We start from the raw sequence: 22,338 nt of genomic DNA on the forward strand, positions 1-22,338 counted from the left end.
GGGATGGGAAAGTGAATGTATGACATATTTTAATTCATTTGCACTTTAGTATAAAAAGTTTCAGATATATTTTTGAAAGCCACTTAGCCACTTGATTGGAAGCAGAGAAAGTGCATGTGGGCACTGGGGATCAAAAGAACCACAAAGATGAAATGGGGGTAGGGAAAAGGAGAGAGAACTGTAGGAAGTTTCATTAACAACAATTTTGTCATCGGCCAACCTGGTTCCCTGTTGCTGTAGCCATTACCAGAGGGCTCCATTCATCAAGGGATTTATTATCCCAAGAATTTGAAAGCGCAGTTCAGGACAGTGTATAAGCAAGTAGTTATGCCTGGCAGTTTCTCAAGAAACCTTTTCAGCAACCTCTAGATAGAAGCCAGAAAACTGAGAGACAAATCTAGACTTATAAAAATGAAATCTGGAGTAAAATAGTAAAATCTGCAATTCCAAATTTGGCAGCTGGAGTTCAGAATTAGAATCTCAGACTTTGATAGAACTTGGAGGTCAAAAATAAAATATAAAAGTCACAGATTAGAACTTGGTGTTCCGAGTATAGATTCTTGGGTTGCCGTTAAGGAAATTCCTAAAGTAGAATTTCTGGTTGCAATCATGGAATCTTATTGTAAGATTCAAATTCAGGCAGTAGAGCCTATACTTCCAGTAGTAGGATTTTGGGTTCCAAGTAACAGCTGAGTTCTAATGCTAGAATGCTCAGGTCCAGAGAATAGAACCTGTAGTTTCAATAGTGTATATTGGAGTTCAGTATTCACATCTCAGGCTCTGCATCTGGAGCCTGGAGTTCTAATAGTTGAATCTCAGGTTATGAGAGTAAAATCTAGAGGTCCAATAGTGGAATTTCAGTTTCAGAGAAAGAACCTAGAGTTCCTAAACTAGAATCTGCAGTTATAAGAATAGAACATGGGATTATATTATTAGAGTCTTGGATTTTGAGATTGGAACTTTAAATTCCAATAATACAATATTGAAGTTTAAGCACTTAGCCTGAAATACAAGTACAGGATATGGGATTCAGAGAGCACTTCTTGAGTTCCAGTAGAAAATCTTGAGGTGCCATAGTGGAAGTTGCAGGTACAATATTAACTTGTGGAATTAGCATATTAAATTAGTATTAGAATCAGCCTTCAGTAGTTATAATGGCTAACAATTAAGTGCTTATTTTGTGCCAAGTATTGTTCCAAGTGTTCTACGTGTATTATTGTTATTACATTTAGTGCTCACAAAAACCTATCTTGAGAGTACTATTATTATCATTCCAATTTTACACATAAGGAAACCAAGATACAGAGATTAAATAACTTTCTAAAGGTCACACATCTGGGCAGCATAGGGATGGTATCTGGCTATAATCAGTGTGCCTCCAGAGCTCATGCTTTTAACTACTATGATAAGTATCTCTATAATCTAGAGAGTTTTGAATTCCATTAGTAAAACTTTAGGTTTAACAAATAGAACCTGGAGTTACCCTAACAGAAGCTACAGTTCCAATAGCAGCATCTTGAGTAATCTTTATGTCCAGTGATAGAATGAGAGGCTCACACAATCAGATCTGGAGTTCCAAACATCAGCTATTCAGTTATGAAATTAGAATTCCAAATGAAGAACCTCGATTTGATCTCAATAATTAGAGTCCCAAATTCTACTACTAGAAGTTCAGCCTCAACTCTGAACCTTGAGATCTAATCCCAATAATGTATCTGTGTTTCTGAAATTAAAGTGCAAATTCCTATAGTAAATTTTGTTTTTTGAGAGTGGAACCTTGAGTTTTAAAAGTAAAATCTTGCAAGGATATGAAGACCTGGGGTTTTAATAGTAAAACCTAGAATTATTAAAGTAGATCCTTGAGTTCCAAGATTGGAAACTTGGATCCCAATAATGAAATCTTAAATTGTAGTAGTAGAATGTTAAGTCCAATATTAAAATCCTGGGTTCAGAGAGTATAACATGATGTTCCAAAAGTAGGACATGTGATTCCAAGAATAAGACCTGGAGTTCCAACATTAGAACCTTGGGCCTTGACAATAGAATCTGGGATTAGAATATTAAAATCTGGAATTTGAGGAATAGAATCTGAAGTTGTCAAAATAGAAGCTATAATTTCAAAAAGCAGCATCTTGGGTGTTAATAGTGGAATCTGTTTGCCCAGTGAGAGAATGTGGAACTCAAAGAATAAACCTGGAATTCCAAACATTAATTATTGGGTTCCTAGAGTAGAATCTGTAGTCCAATGGAATAATTTTATAGAATTATAGTAGAATAAGGACTTATTAATTATAGCAGGTATTCTCAGAGTAGAACTGGAGGTCCAATATTAGAATCTGTGGTTCCACAGAATAGAATCGGAGAATTCCGGTAGAACAATCTAGAGTTGCAATGAAATAATTTTGGGACTAAAAGTAGAACTTGGAGTTATGATGGTAGACTCTTGATGTAGCTTGTTTTTATCTCAGTTTTTAACACTTATCTTGTGTTGATAGTGGATTTATCATGCCTCAGCAAAAATCATGACTTCCTGTCCAGTGAGTGAGGATTCTTAATTGGAGAGTGGGATTTCAGCTGCCACTCTCAGAAGTGTATAGAATTAAATGTAATCTCTCAGTGTTACTAAAGGCTATTTGGCTATAGATGAAAGAAATTTTCCAATCAGTGAGCCATGTGATTAGGCCTGTGTTATGTTTTCTGAGGAGACTCTGTTCTCATCCTGAGAAGCTAACCACAAATAAGATAATACAAGCCCAATAAAGGGCAGAATGTAATCCAAGACTAAAATGTGTGGACTGACAGGAAAGAGGTCATTTTAGGCTGCAGTAGTCAGAGAGGCTGCACAGAGGAGGCATTTCAAAAGATGCACAAAGTTTAAATAGGCAAAGAGGAAGCAGGACATTTTAGGTGGAAAATACTCAAAGAGAAACATGGAAATAGGCTCTAATATGGTATGCACTAGCAATTTTTCAGCAAAGAAATATTTATGGAGTGCCTACTACTCACCAGGCAAATGTAGGCCCTGGAGAAATAAAAAGAAATTACAAGTAGTTTCTGTCCCTGAGGAAGTCATATGGAAAAACAATTACAAGGACTATGGTGTTAGATATAACTGGTTTTGAAAATCAGCCTCATTAGCTTCCTAGCTAAGTGACTAAGCAAGCCCTTCACATCTTTGAGCTTGTCTCTTCATCTATACAAAGAGGATAATACTTTCCTTGAAGAGTTGTTGTAAGGATTCATGATATTCATGATAGTTTATGTCATGCATGTGGTAGTGATCATGATGATTATGAGATGATGATGATGGTATGCTCAGAGTTACATACAATCTGTTAAGAAAATAGAGAAGAGGTGACATTTGAGCTAAGTCCTGAATAATGGTAGGATGCATTAGACAATCAGAGAAGAAAAAGAGCATTTTAGGCAGAGGAAACTGAAATTATGAAAGTATAGAGGCATGAGAGGGAACAAATATTTTGGAAGTCCTGGTCATTGATGAGGCTGGCGTAAAGGGTTTTTAGTCCCTTTTGGTGATGGTGAAGCATTGAAATGTTGCTATTAGGAGATTTACTCAACAAAAATATATTGAATAGGTTCAGGGCCTAACTGAATAAAGACCAATGCAGGGAAGATGGTCTCTGCATGTACCTTATAAAAATTTAACTAGGGAGAAAGTACATATATACAAGATAAATAATAACATTAGCATAGAAGGAAAAGGATGGGCTTTAAAGTTAGCAATCCATACCATGTTTCACCCATTGAATTTACCCTCATTTACTGACCCCTCTTTCATTTTGTGAGCCCCTTGAGAATAGAGACTATGTCTTTTTCCCCAAAACTCTTTATTGTGGAAAAAGTCACACATACAGAAAAGTTTAATTATATACCCATATACTCAACTTCCTAGGTTTAAAAATCAACATTGACTTATTCATTTTGTATGTATATTTTAATTATATGAAAGTAAGTTACAGACATCATGACACTTTATCATTAAATATTTTAGCATAAATCTCTTAAGAATTAGTATAATCCCCCTCACAACCTCAGTATCATTATGACACCTAATATAGTAACAGTCTCTTAATATCCTCTATGATTCAGCCCATGTTCATATTTTCTCATGTCTTAGTTTTGTTAGAATCAATTTTTAGTCAAGGTTCAGACACTGTATTGGATTATTGTGTACCCTCCATTTTTTTAATCTAAAATAATTGCCCCACATTTTAAAAAATAACAAGACATTTTAGAAAGATGAGGCTTATTGTCTTAAAGAATGTCCCACATTTTTGCACTTGATCTTAGGCAAAAGGCCAAGAAGCGATGTCCCACATTCTGATTATCTGGATTCTTATAAATTAGAAGTTAAATCTAAAGGCTTGATCACATTTAGGTTAAACATTTTTGGCAAGATTATTTCATAGATAGTACTGTGAACTTCATGTTGCATTGCATTGGGAGGCACTTAATGTCAAGTTGTCCTGTTCTTAATGATGCTATGATTATTTGTTTAAGGTGGTGCCAGTAACTACCCTCCCATGCATACCTTTGCAGTAAACAAGTAATCTATGGAGATATGCTTTGGTACCATGTAACAGTATTTCACTTAATAATTTTATCATCTATTGAAAGGTCTTGCATGAATCAGTTATTTTATTGGTGGTCGAAATGTGGTTATTTTCTAATTCTGTCATTTCTTCTACATCTATTATCTGGCATTCTTTTGAAAATAACTTTTTACTGCCAAATGGGGAATGAACTAGAGTTCTTCTTTATAAGTCCTGATAAAATGTTTAATTTTTTGCTCTTTACCAACTTTTAGAGTAAGAGTTGGTGAAATAGTCACCTCCAATTGTGGCAAACCGCTTCTTTTACTTTTTTAATAGTATCGCTGTGGGTTTGTAGATTTTTATTTGTTCAATATTCTGTAAACAGTAACAATTACATTTAGTTTGTCATTATTTATTTTGATGCTCAAATTATCCCAAATTTGGCCAGTGTGCACTCCTTTAAGTTGCCTCCTATGTAATTTTTATGTCTCCATTATTCTTTAAGCATTTCCTTACTTTCTAGAATAAAAAGATATCCCAGGTTCACTTTGTACTTTCTCTACCCTAGACCTGGAATCAGCCATTTCTTTGGGGAAGCCCTGATTCCTTTTATTGGGGAATGGTATCTGGAAGCCAAGATCTGGGCACTAGATGTATTTGTTGCTATTGGGATATCACTGCATCTGGGCTCATTCAGTGGACAGAGCTAGAAAATTTATAATTTAAAAATCATGAATAATATTGATATTTCCAATTAAAGCTTAAGTTTTTTTAAGTTCTATTATATGTTTTTTTCTTAACATAAAAATCATGGTTTCTAATAACATTAGCATATTTATTTATTTGTCTTATCCTAAAATATGCATGAAATAGTTTGGAAATTGCAATACCAATATTATTAACAATAAGACCAGAATCAAGTTTCAGATTTCTTTGCAGTTCTTCTTGTCCTTAGACAATATTCCACATCCTACTTAGGGTTATAATCAGCGCTGTGTTCAGAAGGCACTTGAAATAATTATTTTCTCTCTGGTAATTGTAGTAGTAATTTGATGTAGAGTTAGGTTAATTTGTTTTAATTTGTCTTTAATTTTGATGTAAAGTAACATTTCGAATATACAACATTTTACATGGCTTAAAAGTCAAAATATTTTAAAAGGTATATTTAGAGAAATGTTTATTTCATCTTCTCTACCCCATTTTCCCATCTCTTGATAGGTAGGAATTTCTAATAGCTTCTAAAATTCTTCCAATGTTTGCATTTATTTCCTCTTTCTTTTTAAAAAAATCATTTACTTCAGAAATCTTCATATCTACGGAAAAGTTGAAAGAATAGTTTAATGAACTATTCTTCCCCTAAGTCATCTGTTATTAACATGCCTCCATTTGATTTATATTTTTCTTCATAGTATTGCTGGTGTTACTATTATTTGTTGAACCACTTGAGAGCAAGTTGCAGACATCATTATCCTTTACCCCTAAATACTTCAGCATTTATCTCTTAAGGAAAAGGACATTTTAAAATATATTATAATACAATGATTGATTTCAAGAAATTTAACTTTCATTCAATACTTTTTTCTTATAGTTTATATGCAAACTATACTCATTGTCCCATTAATATCCCTTACGTAGGTCAAGAAACAACTCTCCACAAATAATTTCACATTTCTGCATGGTTAAGGCTTTCTGAGAAAAAAAAAAAAATTCTGGCAAACTGGGTTAAAGAGTGATTGAATAGCCACCCTAAAAATGAGACTTCTGAAGAGATAAAAAGTCTTCTCCCTCCCCTAGCCATTTGTTTACTTTCCAAGAAGGTAAAGTAGAGCTCTCTCCCATATCTCTCCAGATTTGTTTATATTCCAGAGCAAAGACCTATCTCCTAATCTCTGGAGGGAAGGATGGCAGCTTTGAAGGCCCTTCTAGATAAGCTCTGAGCATCATAATTTTGGCATTTCTTATATGTAGTACAAACTTCACTGTATGTGCAGATGACATCAGGCCCTCTTTCTGTCATCTCAAGGGAAAACGGCATAGAAAACTGGTGCTAAGATTGCTATGTCAGTCAAAATGGTTTTATCTCTGACTCAGATCCAGAGGTTTCATATTCACGTGTGTGTACGTAGATGTGTGTAAAACTGTGTAAGTGAGCTAATATCTCAGATCCCTTATAGTTTAGGACTTAACACTTTATAACTTTTTATTCCCCAGGTTTGGGATCCTATTAAGGAATCCCATATTGCATTTAGTTTGTCAAGTCTCTTTAGTATCTTTTAATATTCACCCTTCTTTAACCTTTCTAGTTCATCACATTGGCATTTTTTAAGAGTTTAGACCATTTGTTTTGTAGTTACCTTCTTTCTTACACATAAAAAGTATACTATATATACCCTTCTGCACCTTGCTTTTTCACTTAATATATCTCATAGATTACACTATGTCAGTATATTAAAATCTCCCTTTTTTTTATGGCTGCTTAATAGCTCATTGGTTGGATATTGTGTTTCCCTAGTATAGAGTATATATAGTAGGTACCTAGTGAGTATTTGTTGAGAAAGTAGATGTTTCCCCTACTCCCACAAAAGAATAAATGAATGGGGGGCAATTGAGCAGAAGAGCAATGTATGCCCTAGATGAGATAATTTGGAGTCAGACAGACTTGGGATGCAAATCCATCTCTCCTGGCATTAGGCAGTTTGGCATAGTGGTTAAGCAAGCAAGCTTTGAAACCAGAGTACCTAGGTTTGACACCACCACTTTCTCAGCTGTGTTTCCTTGGGAAGGCTACTAAACTAATTGTGCTTCACTTTCTTCATCTGTAAAATGGAAATAATAAGAGCACCTACTTCATAAGGTTATTGTAAGAGCTCAATAAATATTAGCTATACTTTATAGCTATAATTTTTTCCAAATCTGTTTCTTCATATGAAAAATAAGGCTAGTAATACTCATTCAACAGGGAGGCTGTTGAGGACTAAGTGAGACAATGTCTGTAAGGCACTTAGTGTAGTGACTAGCCCAGAGAAGCAATCAGTATATAGTAGCTGTCAAGGCTGAGGGGCAGAGGAGGAACATGATTGCTGAGAGGATTACTGCAGGTGGGACTATTTATCTTATTCACTGACTCAGGGCCTAAACACAATGCCTGTCACACTGGCTTTGGAGTTAGATAAGCCTATTGTGTTTAAATTCTAGCCAGGACACCTGCATGGTCAACTGTGTGATCTTAGGCAAGTTACTTAACCTTTCTGATTCATGTTTTCCTCATTGATAAAACAGAAATAACAACAGTACCTATCTCAGAGTCGTTGTTGTTGAAATTAAATAGAATGATGGATTATAAAGCTATCTGATCTCATTTTGGATGATGATTTTTAAAAAGTAAAGCAGCTTTTCCACACTTCTCAGAAAAGGGTCCATACAGTGTCGTTCTTGGTTCCCATGTGACTTAAAGGGAAACTGTCTCAATGTCCGGAGCCCTTGATATCTTGCAAATGAAGGAGGAGGATGTCCTCAAATTCCTTGCAGCAGGAACCCACTTAAGTGACACCAACCTTGACTTCCAAATGGAATAGTCCATCTGCAAAAGGAAAAGTGATGGTATCTACATCATAAATTTGAAGAGAACTTGGGAGAAGCTTCTGCTGGTAGCTTGTGCCATTGTTGCCATTGAAAACCCAGCTGATGTCAGTGTCATATCATCCAAGAATACTGGCCAGTGAACTGTGCTGAAGTTTGCTGCTGCCACTGGAGCCACTCCTATTGCTGGCCGCTTCACTCCTGGGACCTTCACTAACCAGATCCAGGGAGCCTTCCCAGGAGCCGAGACTTCTGGTAGTCACCAATCCCAGGGCCAACCATCAGCCTCTCACAGAAGTGTCTTATGTTAACCTGCCCACCATTGCCCTGTGTAACACAGACTCTCTTCTGCTGTACGTGGACATTGCAACAACAAGGGAGCCCACTCGGTGGGGCTGATGTGGTGAATACTGGCTTGGGAGGTCTTGCGCGTGCGTGGTACCATCTCCTGTGAACGCTCGTGGGAAGTCATGCCCCATCTCTATTTCTACAGAGATCTGGAAGAGATTGAAAAGGAAGAGCAGGCCGTTGCTGAAAAGGCTGTGACCAAGGAGGAATTTCAGGGTAGATGGACCGCTCCAGCTCCTGAGTTCATTGCCACTCAACCTGAAGTCGCAGACTGGTCCGAAGATTTGCAAGTGCTCTCTGTGCCTATTCAGCAGTTTCCTACTGAAGACTGGAGCGCTCAGCCTGCCACTGAAGACTGGTCTGCAACCCCCACTGCTCAGGCCACTGAATGGGTAGGAACAACCACTGAGTGGTCTTAAGCTGGTCTTCCACACACTCATAAACAAAATGGAAATAAGGTTGACGGAAAATAAACAGTTTCTAAAAAAATTTAAAAAATAAAAATAAAAAGTAAAGCAGATGCTTCCCATACATGGCATTATAAAACATTTTAGTGATTATCTCCTTGTGATGGCCATGAAAATGTGACTTGCAGACCTCCAACTATAGAGAGGGTATTTGACCAAAGCTCTAGCCGTTGAACTGTGAAATCCATCAATGCATTTGTGTTGAGGCCATTCCTCCTATGGGCTAGCCCCATTAGTTACTGAGTGTGGCAGGAATACTAAGGCAGACCTGTTTTTTGGAGACATGGGACTCCTCTGATGGTTGGCTTTGGCTTGGGCATACCCTGATGGCTTTGCCAAACCTTCCGCAGACTGCAAGGCAGCCTAGAGTGCTTCCACCTAATCTTTCTCTCTCTCTTTTTCACTTAGAGTCAGACTTGCATTTTATCTCTTAGTGTCTGCTTCCTGGAGGACTTGAACTGACATGGCCATCCAGAGGAGAATTCTTGACTCTCAAAGTGTCCTCCTATCTAGAAGTAGGGAGAAAAGCAGGAGTTAATGTGGATGAGAATGTGTGTGCAGTTGGGATATCAGTGCCACCTCCCATTTTGTTTCCAAAACAGGATTTTTAAAGTGCCTGGAGATCAGTATATACAAACTTGAGAGTTAAAATAAGCAAAAATTAAGTTCTTCTAATTCACTGAGCCAGGACACAGTGACATAAAAAGTGCCTCTGTAGTTTAGTAAATTAGAGGTCATGAGTGGATGATGTGGAAAACTTCACATTTTATGCTTTCAGTTTTAGTTCTATTTTATTAGGCCCAGGAAATAAGGTTAAGGAAATGACTCTCAAACCAATTGCCAAATGAGCTTCATTGTTCTGCTTTATTGCCACAGCCCCACAAAATCCCTCAAGCCCCTGAGGGAAGGAAGAAAAGGCAGATAAAAGGCAAAATAATGTAAGTGGCAAGATAGAGTTCTCTTGTATATTTTATGAATGTCAAGGATAGGTGGCCCCTGGTGCAGGCAACCAGTGCCTCTGGCAGATAGCAGAGAGCATTATTGAGGAAAACATGCAACACAACATCTCAATATCCAATTTGCTGTCCCTTTTGCTCCAGGAGCTGGGGGATGGGAAAGATACCCCAACACCACTGTGAGGTCTAATTAGATAACATGAGCATTGGCAGTTTATCAGTGGCCTAGATTCTGGCTCCCTGGATTTGGTCATAGTCAAGATAATCGGACTTCGGTGGTCAGTCATTCCACAAAGAATACACAAGATATGAATGTTCTTACATTCATTTTATAAAAGGAAAAAGTCACACTTTCACAATCTTTTTTTTTTTCTTTTAATCTACAGGAAGGAAATTTTTTTATTGGTACACATTTTACAAAAATTAAGAAGACATGTATTAAAATCCAACATATAGTATTCAGACATAGCAGAAGCCTGTCAGTCAAAATAGAAGCCTGACATCAAAGGACCAACTTTCTCCCTATATCTCACATAGTCTCTTTGTATATTATTTAATGAATAAAGCAGCAAAAACTAGATTTGAATTTATGTCTAACTCAAACCCATTTTCTTTTTATTTAGCCATGGTGTTCTTATAAGTAGTCCTTTTTCAATCCCATGCAAATTACTCTTGGAGGGGAATAAATGCTACTAAGTAGAAGAAAGCTGTCATTTTTGTGCAAAGCTAAAGCACAGCCCTCCATAAGTGTTTAATAACTGGTAGTAATCTACCAGTGGCAGTGTGCTTAGAATTTACGGAATCATGCAGAATCCCAGGTAGTAGAAAAGAACATTAAAGTAATCAAATCTAGAGATTTTCAAATGTGTTCAGTAGTAGAGCTCCTAGAAGTCACAGTGCTCTTTGCAAAACATCACAAATTACTGACAGATAATATAATTACATAAACTAGAAGTAATTTCACTAGCAGACACAGCATAGTGTAATGGGAAAGAGAAGGCTTTGAAGTCTCACACATCTGACTTTTCCATTCACTAGCTTGTGACCTTGAGTAACTTATTTAACTTTTCTGTGCTTCTGGTCCCTCACCTGAAAAATAGAAAAAGCAAGTGCCTATTTCAGGGTTGTTCAGGCTTGCTTTTGACACATATAGTGTTTATAAGTGCATAATTTCACATCTAAAATGCTTGGGGCCAGGCTGGCTTCAGAATTAGGATTTTTTTTTTTTTAAAAATTTTATTTTGGGAATTGGTTTTTTTAGTTACCCCTTCCGGTTGAACGGTTCCCTTTTATTCCACCCTTTTTTTTTTTTTTCGGCTTTTTTCCGAATTTTTTTTAAATTTTCTTTTTTTCCCCAAACCATTTTGAAGTTAGTTGGGGTTTTGGATTTGCGTATAAGGGATTGTAAACATATATTATTATTTGAAGATAATATGTCTGCTACGTGTATGCAGGTCTCCATAGCTTAAGAAAATATGTATTTTTATGAGGGATGCTGTTGGTGTCACATCCAAATCCTTTTTACTAGTCAATGCAGTCATCCTCTGACTTTTGCCAACGTTTGGCTGATAACAACTCACAGTTGTCCCTTTCTTAGAAATTTGCCTTCAACGAAAAAGGAGCTACCTCTCTTTGGAGCAAGGGAGAACTGTCAGTGACTGTCTGGCATAGTCCCTTGTCTCAATAGACTAATTTTGGGATACAGTTCTTGTTTCAGTTTCCTTGTGAAATTAGACTAAAGCTGGTTTTCGAATTTACATTCTTCCTTAGTTTTCTTCTCCTGTCCTGTGCTGCTTCTCTCATCATTTCCTAAGAGCAAATCCCTCAATAATTCACTTGAACCAGAATCTCTATCTCAGGCTCTGCTTCTAGGGAACCAAACCTGAGATTTTTCCTAGAAAGCATACCCTAAGGATAGGATTCTGGAATTAGAGCACACAAGGACAGGATGACAATATGGTAGATGAAGTATGAGATTCCCTGGCATACTGTAGATGTAGTTGCAGAGAATTTCACCTGCAGTGAAGTGGGGTGGGATACAGGTGGAAGGAGAGGATGCTCAGTCCAACTGGTGCAATGTCTCAGATATTTGAAAGATATATGGGAAATAGCAACCATAAGGACTGTGGAAGTGGGTGACTATTGCTAAGAGCCATTGATGAACTGATGAAAGAAAATGATGGGCTCAGATCTATTAATTGACAATTTAAAGCAAAGGACCTCACTGTTAGCATTTAGAGACCTTCATCTCTTGCAGCCAGTGGTCAGATTTAGTTAATTATCAGGCAGAATTGTAAGAATGGGCAAGTTTTAGAAAAGACTGAATTCTCAGTGTGTGAGAATCTCCCCATAAATGTTGAGTCTTGATAGGGGAGAAGTAGGACCCTGAGATTTGGGGTGAAGATATCTAGGTGGATGCATTTGAGAAACTTGAATCCCAAGATTCCTCTGAATCCTCTGGGTCTATAGAAGTGACCCACTGTCCCAGGTAAGAAGATAAAGGCCCATCCCTCCCCTTTTGTAGGAACCTTATAAGACAATGCAAGTCCTCCTCAGGGTCTCTCCTCAACTCTCATTCTGGTTATCAGACCCATCACTAGGATCCAGTAGCCCAACTAGGCAAGATTATATCCCAAAGTAGCTATACAACCTGACTTATATGTAATGGCAAGTACCAGGAAAGTATGCCTGAGGGCTGGACAAATGGGGGTAGAATTTAAAGCTGGATAAGAGAGAATTCATCAATATCAGGCCACTTTGCCATGACACAGAAGTCAGTACTCTGCAAGGGCCCCAATAGATGGTTCTATACACTGCTAGGACAGCTCTTTGAAGCTTGAAAGAAGTGATAGCCCACATCCACATTAAATAAAGTATGTAGAGATGCCAGAACTGTTGTGGCAAACAGTGGTGAAAGGAATCAAAAGGCTCAGAGAAGTAGGCCTGCTATAACGAGTCTATTATCTAAGACTGAAAAATCCACCAGTTGATTATGCTTCTTGGAAGGGCCTGGAGAACACTCCATTTACTGAGGCAACCAGCAATACACTAGTTAGGGAAAGTACCAGCATCACCGAGAGTCTTACAGCCGTTGTTATCTTTAGGTCAAGACTGATGGTAGGAGATGGGCTCCTGAGTAGCAATGGAGATAAGATTGCAGACTCACAGAGACTGGGGGGCAGTACTGAACCATTAGAAGAAGGGTGGACTTACTGTCGAAATGGTAGCCAGAAGGGTCTGGCCGACAGGGATTTTGGGACATGGAGTTCTTAGAGCCAAGATAGATGAACTACCTGTTATATATAACTAAAAGATATCAAAAATGGATGAGCAGACAAAAAGACAAATACTGTGTGATTCTACTTATATGAGGCATCTAATGTAGTCAAATTCATAGAAATAGAGAGTAGAATAGTGGTTGCTGGGGGCTGGAGGGAGGGGAAAGAGGGCGTAATTGAATAGATATAGAGTTTCAGTTTTGCAAGATGAAAATGCTCTGGAGATCTGTTGTACAACAGTGAATATACTTAACACTACTGAACTGTACACTTAAAAATGGTTACGATGATAAGATTTTTTTTATCACAATTTAAAATTTAAAAAATAACAATAGGTGAGGAGAAGACTGAGATCAGCTGCCTACTACTGCAAAGTCAAATCTTTGCTGTTGTCAGACCCGGCTGTCAACTGAAGGAGACCGAGTTCCCTGGAGAAACAATCCTGCAAAACCACAGCAAGTGAATATTGTAGTGATTCCTTCAGTCCTTCCTCAAAGGAGATATATAGCTATTTATTCAGATAACTCTACACTGGAGTAAGGAAAATACCCAGATCTTTCTAGAGTTGTTGGATACACCTGTTTCCCCTGTTTCTGAATGTATTATTGGAATGGGCATACATAGAAATAACAGAACCCTCACATTAGTTTCTTGACCTATGGAATAAGAGCTACTACTAGTAGTAATAAAGGCCAAATGGAAGTCCCTGAAACTTTGTGGCCAAGATAATAAATCAAAAACCTGTCACATTTTAGGGGAACAGCAGAGTTTAGTGCCTCCCTCAAAACTTTAGAGAATGCAGAGCAATGGTCCTTGTCATATTTCCATAATTCATAATTCACCAGTCTAGCCTCTGCAAAAAGTGATAGATCATATCAGATGACAAGTAGACTAATACAAATTTAATCAAGCAGTGGCTCCAACTATACCTGCTATGTCTGATACATCTTTCTAGAGGAGATTAACAGAGCCTCTGGCATGCGATGTGTAGCCATTGATCTGGCAAATGTGTTCTTTTCTATACCCATCTGAAAAGAGAATCACAAAGATGGGCAACAGTATACATTCATAGTCTTGCCCCACTGTCATGTTAATTTACATACTGTATGTCCTAATATAGTCCAAAAGGATAGGAACTGTTTGAATATTTTGCAGAACGTCATATTGGTCCAGTATATCAGTACTATCACATTAATCAGATGTGTTAGGAAGTAAGTGGCAAGTACTCTGGATGCCTTGGTAAGGCATATGCACTCCAGAATGTGGGGGAGAAACTATACCAAGATTCAGAAGCCTAACACATCAATGAAGTTTTTAGGGGTTCAATGATCTGGAGCATTCTAGGACATTTCCTCCGAAGAACAGGCCATTGCACATTACACTTCTTGCCACCAAGACATATATTTGGTAGGCCTCTGGGTTTTGAAATACTGCTGTGACCCATATATCAGCAGATACAGGTTGGTACCTTTGATTGGGACCCAGAGCCAAAAAGGAGTCTGAAATATCAAGGCTGAGGTATGAGCAATGCTTCTGCTTGGGCTATATGAGTTGACAGATCCCATGATGCTTGAACTATCTGGGGTAGGGAACAACACTATGTGAAACCTCTGGCCACTACTTATCTCAAGTATATTTGGTCATTCATGTATTTCTAAATTTAATTGATTCAGGTTTAGCTAATATGTGGTACCAAATGCCAGGCCCTGTCTTGGACACTGAAGACACAAAGCTGTAATAAAACCTATTACCTGTGCTTAAGTAGCTCAAAGTCTAATCTTACCCTATTAGTATGCTCTTTGATTCATCCATTTGTCGCCAGTATTTGCTAGGATTCAGGTAGTAACAAAGAGAGGCCAGATGGAGAAAAACTTGCGAACAACTCTATTAACTAAAAATATACTACAAATTGGGCCAAGACCATCATGATTTGAACAAGCCATATTAGTCATGCTTTAATAATAAAATTTCATTTACTGAGTGCCTACTATGTGCCACACAATTCATATACATTTATTTTCCCCAACAATTCTGCAAGGTATTATTATCTCTCACTCTCCACATAGAAAAATTGAGGTTTAGGAAGTTAAATAAATCATCTAAGTCATGGAGTGGAGTGGAGGAGGTAAGATTTGAATGTAAGGCCACTACTAGCACCTCAGATTCTCTTTTACCAATATACCATCCTACCTCATGCTACTGCCATGATCCATAGTAGTCCAAAAATACCTTACTCTATTCCAACTCTTTCATTTAACATTAAATTCCCATTTGTAGCTGTCCAGTGACAGTGAGTTCTTCAGAGCAATCGTTTCATCTATGATCAGGAGATTCTTGTAGAGAAAATTCAAATGTTCTCTCTCTGGGATCATTTAGTTGCAAGGAACTCAAGCTAGCTTAAACAAAAATTAATGGTGGCAGAGGGAGGCGTTTTAAGAACACAAACATCTCACTGGTAGGTTAGCAACCAAGGCACAGAAAAAGGACAGCTAGGTATCATGGAGACAGGAATTTCAAGGCCATTTTATGAGGCTCTTCTCTCTCTAAGGTTGTATAGCCTACCATTTCCACTCCACTTCATTCTTACCAGCTTCCAGTGCTTGCACATGACCCAATATTAGTGCTGTAGCCCCATCCTACTTGGCCTTTAAATTCAAGGGTCCATTATCATCTGACTCTGTCTTTTTTATTTTTAGTAGAAAATTCTCAGAAATTAATGGATTGGCCCAGCTATGGAGTAGATCTTGGATCAGTGTTCTATCCTTGGTCTGACCACCTATGACTGCGGTAGAGTCACCTTGAAAACATGGTTGTCTGTTCTTGAGCTGGATCTGTGGATGTAAAACAATTTTAGAGGAGGTGTGAGCTGGGCTTAATACACTGTGGTAACAACCTTATGTAGAAAACATAAAGATGGAATGAATATCTTCTTCTTGTGTAACACTTAAACAGAGTCCATAGCACTTACCTGGCCCATGGTATGATCTTTTATTTTTTATATTTACCGTTTTCTAACTTTACTAAGTAACATGGAGGCAGAGATTGGCTCCTATCCATCTCTGACTCCTCAGAGCATCTATCCAAGGGCTCTCAATACCACAGCCTTGGGCATAAAACTTGATGCTGGGGTCAACTGTGTCCATAGTGTGATGGGGTACACTTACATACTGTTGGCTGATCTCTTAAATATGGGGTACTAAGAGGCATGCTGACAGTTTTTTCTTTTTATTGTGATAAAATATACATAATATAAAATTTATCATTTTAACCATTGAGTACCCAGTTTAGTAGCATTAAATACATTCATGTTGTACAACCACCACTATCCATCTCCAGAACTTTATCATCATGTCGAACTGAAGCTCTGTACCCACTAAATAATAACTATTTCTCTCTCCTTCTTGCCTTTAGTAATCATTGTTCTGTCTCTATGAATTTGACTATTCTAAGATACCTCATATAAGTGGAATCATACAATATTTGTACTTTTGTGTTTGGCTTATTTCACTAAGCATGTTTTCAGGGTTCATCTTTGTTTTAGCAAGTATCAGAATACTTTTCCTTTTTAAGGCTGAATAATATCCCAATGTATGTATATACAACATTTTATTGATTCCTTCATCTGTTGATAGACATTTGGGTTGTTTCTACTTCTTGGCTATTGTGAATAATGCTGCTATGGACATGGGTGTACAAATATGCTCGAGTCTCTGCTTTTAGTATATATATGCTTTGGGATATACAGCTAGAGGTGGAATTTCTGGATCAGATATTTCTGTTTAATTTTTTGAAGAAGCATTATACTGACTTTCTCAGTGGCTGCACCATTTTATATTCCCACCAACAATGCACAAGGGTTCCAATTTCTCCACATCCCTGCCAACACTTTTTTTTTAAAACTATCTTAATTGGTGTGGAATGGTAGCTTATTGCAGTTTTGGTTTGCATTTCCATTTGTGACAATTGAACATCCTTTCATGTGCTTATTAGCTATTTGTATATCTTCTTTGGAGAAATGTCTATTAAGTCTTTTGCTCGTTTTTGAATTAGGTTGTTTTCTGTTATTGACTTGCAGTTATTTATATATTGTGGATATTAATCCTTTATTAGATATATAATTTGCAAATATTTTCTCCCATTTGGTGGGTTGCATTTTTTTCTCTTAATAGTGTCCTTTGCTGCACGTTTTTAATTTTGATGTAGTCCAATTTTTTTTGACATAGTTCTATTTTTTCTTTTGTTGCCTTGGCTTTCGGTGTCATATCCAAGCAATCATTGCCAAATTCAATGTCATAAAGCTTCCTTCTAAGAATTTTAAAGTTTTAGTCTTACATTTAGGCCTTTGATCCATTTTAATTTTTGTTTGTGGTGTAAGGTAATGGTCTAACTTCATTCCTTTACATGTGGATATAGTTTTTCCAGTACCATTTGTTGAAAATACCATCCTTTCCTCCATTGAATGGTCTTGGCACCCTTGTCGAAAATCATTTGACCATACATGTAAGGGTCTGTTTCTGAGATCTCTATTCTATTCCATTAGTCTGTATATCTGTCTTTATGCCACGTTTTGCTTACTGTAGCTTTGTAGTAAAATTTAAAACCAGGAAGCTAGTCCTCCAACTTTGTTGTTCTTTTGCAACTGTTTTGAGTACTTGGGGAACCTTAAAATTCCATGTACAGTTTAGGATGAGTTTTTCTATTTCTACAAAATACTTTTTTGGGGTTTTGGTAGGGATTGCATTGAATCTGTAGATTATTTTGGATAGTATTTACCTCTTAACAAAAGTCTTCCATTCCATGAACATGAGATGTCATTTCATTTATTTATGTTCTTCCAGCAAATGTTTCGTATTTTTCAGTGAACAAGTATTTTGCCTCCTTGATTAAGTATTAATCAAGGAATAAATTCATCACTACCTTGTTCAAATTTATAGAGTATTTTTTTCTTTGACAAGGTATGCCTAAAAGGTGGAAACATTATGAGAAGAAACACTAATGTCAAGGAGATCAACATACGTAACCTAAGAATTTTTGCCCAAATACTGCTATCAAAGATCCTGTCCCAGGTATGCAAAATATCCAATTAAGTTTATAAATCAACTCCTGAATATATACAAAAATTACCAATCCTACTTTAAAAAACAAAACAAACAAAACCTTCAAACTTACCTCCTGAATAATCCTTAAGATAGGTTTGACTTTCAGGCTAATATTGAATGATACTTGATGAAGATATCTGTCTAGAGGCCACAAAAACATAATTTTCATTTCAATAGACATTTGTTGAGTGATATAGGGTGATGTTTAGAGTTTAGACTGTGGAATTTGATAGCTCTAGATTAGAATCCTGGTTCTCCTACCAATCATTTGTGTGACTTTGGGCAACTTTCCTAAACCATTTTTTGTTTTTCCTCTAAAAGTGGGATTATAACATCTGCCCCACTGTACTGTTTGGGAGTTAAATGACTCTTTTCAATAGTAAGTATTCAATAAGTGTTAGCTATTATGATCATAAGTAGACTATGTTGGGCACTATGCTAGATGATAGGGATAAAAGATGTATGACATGCCACCTGCCATCAAGGTGTTCATGACCTAGATGGGAAAAGTATTTTAAAAAATAAAAAACCTTAATATTGTATTATAAAAATATGTGCAAAGGAATGGAAGCTTGAAACAATGGTATTTTTTTTAGCTTTGGTTGTGACAGCTCTTTATTCACTGGTATTGCATCTGAAATAGTTTTTGAAACAATTTTGTCAAAAGTAGTGAAATGATGACTGCCCTCTTTACCAAATATCTTGTGTATTTTGTGGGGCTCAGCAAAACAACTGAAAGTAACTCCCTGGCCTCACCAAGTCTCTGGGCTGTGAGAGAAATAAGGACACATTGGGATCTGGGCTCAGAAGGATATTGTCCATTGGCTAGTGCATGTTAACCCAGATCTTTTGGGTCTTTGTTGCATTGATCATGTACCACAAGTAGTGTGCATTGGCAGCGGCCTGCCTCAAAACCTTGGCTGGGTATGACACGCTCAGATGTGAAATTTGGATAGTTGGGCTCTATCTAAATAGAGTGTACTGGAAGGACTGGGGGAAGTAAATCATAAGCAAGACCAATGAGGAGGCTAAGGTAATCCATGCAAACTCTATGTCGCAGAGCAATGCAGGTTGAACTGGAGTGCGGCAATGTAGAATAGAGCTTTGCTATGCCTAGAACCATGAGCTCCTTTTTGCCATGGCTTGGGAGATAAAACACTTTAATGACCTTTCATCTTAATCATTTAGGGAGTTCTAAGGAACGCTGTTTGACTCAGGCACCATTTTACAGAGGAGAAAACTCAGGCTCAGAGAGCAAGGCCATCATTGCACTATTACAGGGGCACTATTCACATTGCATCCTATGAAAATGTTACCCTTGGAACTCCAAAAATATGAACGGTGGCCCCTGGAGTTGTGCACCATGAGCAGCCCTGTTGGAAAGGTGACTGTATGGTAGGTTATGGAATTGACCTCTATCTAAAAACCTGTGCATTTCCTACTATATACCATGCTATTTCTTATTATGACATTTTATTTATGGATATATAGCATACTCAGGGATAAACAATTAAAACAAAGAAACATCTCATTATGGGTTTTCATAAGAACCTAGTAGGCTTCTTAAAATTAATTTAATGGAATCCCCATAAACACTAGTTATTTAACAAATCAAGGTGCTTGATGTATTCTTAAAGTATTATATAATAGGTAGAAATAAGGATAAAACAAATGTAAAGTTCCAACTATTTACTTTGGGCTCCCCCAAAACAGATAAATGAGAATATTTATAAAAACTGAAAGCACTAACCACAAAAATTAAGATGATGAATGAATTTTTTTACAGACATTTTTTGAATCATTCCAAAAACTTAAAGTGAATTTCCCCAGAAAATGCTTCTATAATTATCTTGGCAATAGATAACCTTAGTAAAAAGTACTCATTTAGTGACTACTTCACATATTTTTTTAAAAATAAACTATAATTCATATTTATGCCAAGAACAGTACAGTTTACAAAAGTTTTATCCATACTCTTACCTATGCCTACTCACTCTGAAGGCAGGAACACTTCTATGGGTTGAGTCAGGATCTCAATATGCTTTGTCCAGGTAAAGTAGAAGGTATGAAAATTCTTCTTAAAAAAGAATATTGGTTGTCTACAGCCATGCTACTCTGAACAAGCCCAATCCCATCTGATCTTGGAAGCTAACCAGGGTAGGGCCTGGTTAATACTTGGATGGGAGACCACCTAGGAAGACCAGGTGCTGTAGGCATAAAAAATAAAAAAAATAAGGGATTGTAAGCTGACAAGTTCCTTGCAATCTATGAGGTCAACCAAGGGTTGCCTTGATGAAAAAATTTAAAAAAAATTTTTTTTAATTAAAAAAAGAATAAAAAAGAATGTTGACTTATTGCACACAGGAGAGGCCAGCCATTAAGAGTTGTTGTCAACGGGATAAAAAGAAATATTGACCAGAGCTCCTCTGGGTGGGTAGTTAAAATGTGATCTAAAGGGAAAAAGAGGAAGAAGTATATAACCACACAAAAAGCTTTATGGGTACTGATAAAAACAGGCATCTCTGAAAAGATAAAATCACTTCCTTGAGAATTTTCAGAAATGGGGTTCACAGAACTACAGGAACAGAAGAAATGTTAAGATTTAGAAACATCTCATTTGACAAATGATAGATTTCAGAGTAGTTAGGTGACCTGCTTAGAATCACATAGTTACTGCCAGAGTATGGACTAGTACCCAAGCCTCCTGTCTTCAAGATATGTGCTATTTTTCATTCACTATACTACCTATCTCTTTTATGTCCCCGCCCTCCCTCTGCCTCACAATGTGTCCCTTGGGGACAGTCAGAGGAAAAGAATTCTGGACTATGTAGACCATTTAGAGCTCCTGATCTAACAATGGATGATGAGACATTATTTCAGATAATGACTGGGCTGAAATTCATTTGGGGTGAGGAGTTGAGGGCAAATATAAAAGAAGGAAATTCTGTAGACAAAGACAAGCACAAGAGGAAATATTATCCTTTTGTTATTTTATCACTTATTTTATTTTGTAGTTAAGTCCATATATTATATAAAACATAACAGGAAAATGAATAAACTTATAAAATAAATCGAGGTGTTTAGATGAAAAAAACACAAGAGCTTTGTCTTTGTGTCTGTAGATCTCTCAATTTGTTATTGGTCTTGCACTTTAGATATCAAAGATATCTAGCTTGAAACAAAAGTTGATTTGCTGCAAGGTTAAGCCATAGTTAGTTTGATGATGGCCCAGGACATGATAGATTTTCTAAATCTTATTCTTAAATATCGGCTATAACAAATGCTGACATAGCAGAATGCAAGCTTTTATCAGACAGGAGAGAGAAACTTGAATGAATCAATGCAACTTACCTCCAAGTCCTCTGAAAGGAGGTGAAAAATAAATAGTGTTTTACCAGTGTTCTGCCCAAAGCATTACTCTAAGCATGCAGGAGGATGCTGTGAGCAGCTATAATAGTAAGATCCAATCTAGAGGTAGGTTCAAGGCCAAGAGCAGGAGTGTGGTTAAAGAAATCCTCCTGGGGCCAGTAACGTTTCATAGAATGCCCATTTGTGCTGGGGGATGAGTCAATGGCCTATTTTTTTCTGATTCAAAAAGGACACTCTCAACTTCAACCTTGCTGAAAAAGAGGCATTTTGCACCTGCTATTAAGAACAGCTAGGATACAGGATAAGGCTGGCATAAAATTATTTAGCAAGCACATGCTAGCTTTTCCAGTTTGAAATCTACTGAACTATAAAACCAAGGAGGAAATAAAAAGTTGAAGACGGAGCTGTTATTCCTCAAGATGAGGGAATAAAGTCTTACAAAAAGAGGGATTAGGCACTCACGTAACTCAGTATGGAGAACATCCTTCTGAGGCTAGGTGGAAGATGAGGAAGAGCATTACCAAAGGCTGACCGGGCCATTTGGAGACCAAAAGGAGAGGAAAAAGGGCATTTAGGAAGAAAACTAGTAGAAGAAATTCTTCTGGGTCTGACTAGGTAAGTGAGTCTAAGGCAACTGCACCAAAGATATGCTACCCATTTACACCAGCATGAAGCTGGGAAAAATA

At 37.1% G+C, this 22,338-nt stretch overlaps 1 long non-coding RNA gene and 2 pseudogenes across 1 annotated transcript; 2 read left to right on the forward strand and 1 right to left on the reverse strand.

The window, feature by feature from the left end:
- Window positions 1-7,962: 7,962 nt before the first annotated feature.
- On the forward strand, window positions 7,963-8,911 carry LOC105298989 (annotated as a pseudogene).
- Window positions 8,912-15,685: 6,774 nt separating this feature from the next.
- Window positions 15,686-18,141, reverse strand: LOC111745921. Its single transcript, XR_002782847.1, has 2 exons — window positions 17,958-18,141; window positions 15,686-16,015 (listed from the first exon to the last, which is right to left on the reverse strand). It is a non-coding gene; the product is annotated as an uncharacterized LOC111745921 (long non-coding RNA).
- Window positions 18,142-20,380: 2,239 nt separating this feature from the next.
- Window positions 20,381-20,499, forward strand: LOC111745929 (annotated as a pseudogene).
- The last annotated feature ends 1,839 nt before the right edge of the window (window positions 20,500-22,338 follow it).

This window comes from Pteropus vampyrus, unplaced genomic scaffold (assembly GCF_000151845.1).
Source record: "Pteropus vampyrus isolate Shadow unplaced genomic scaffold, Pvam_2.0 Scaffold170, whole genome shotgun sequence".
NCBI classification, from domain to species: Eukaryota; Metazoa; Chordata; class Mammalia; order Chiroptera; family Pteropodidae; genus Pteropus; species Pteropus vampyrus.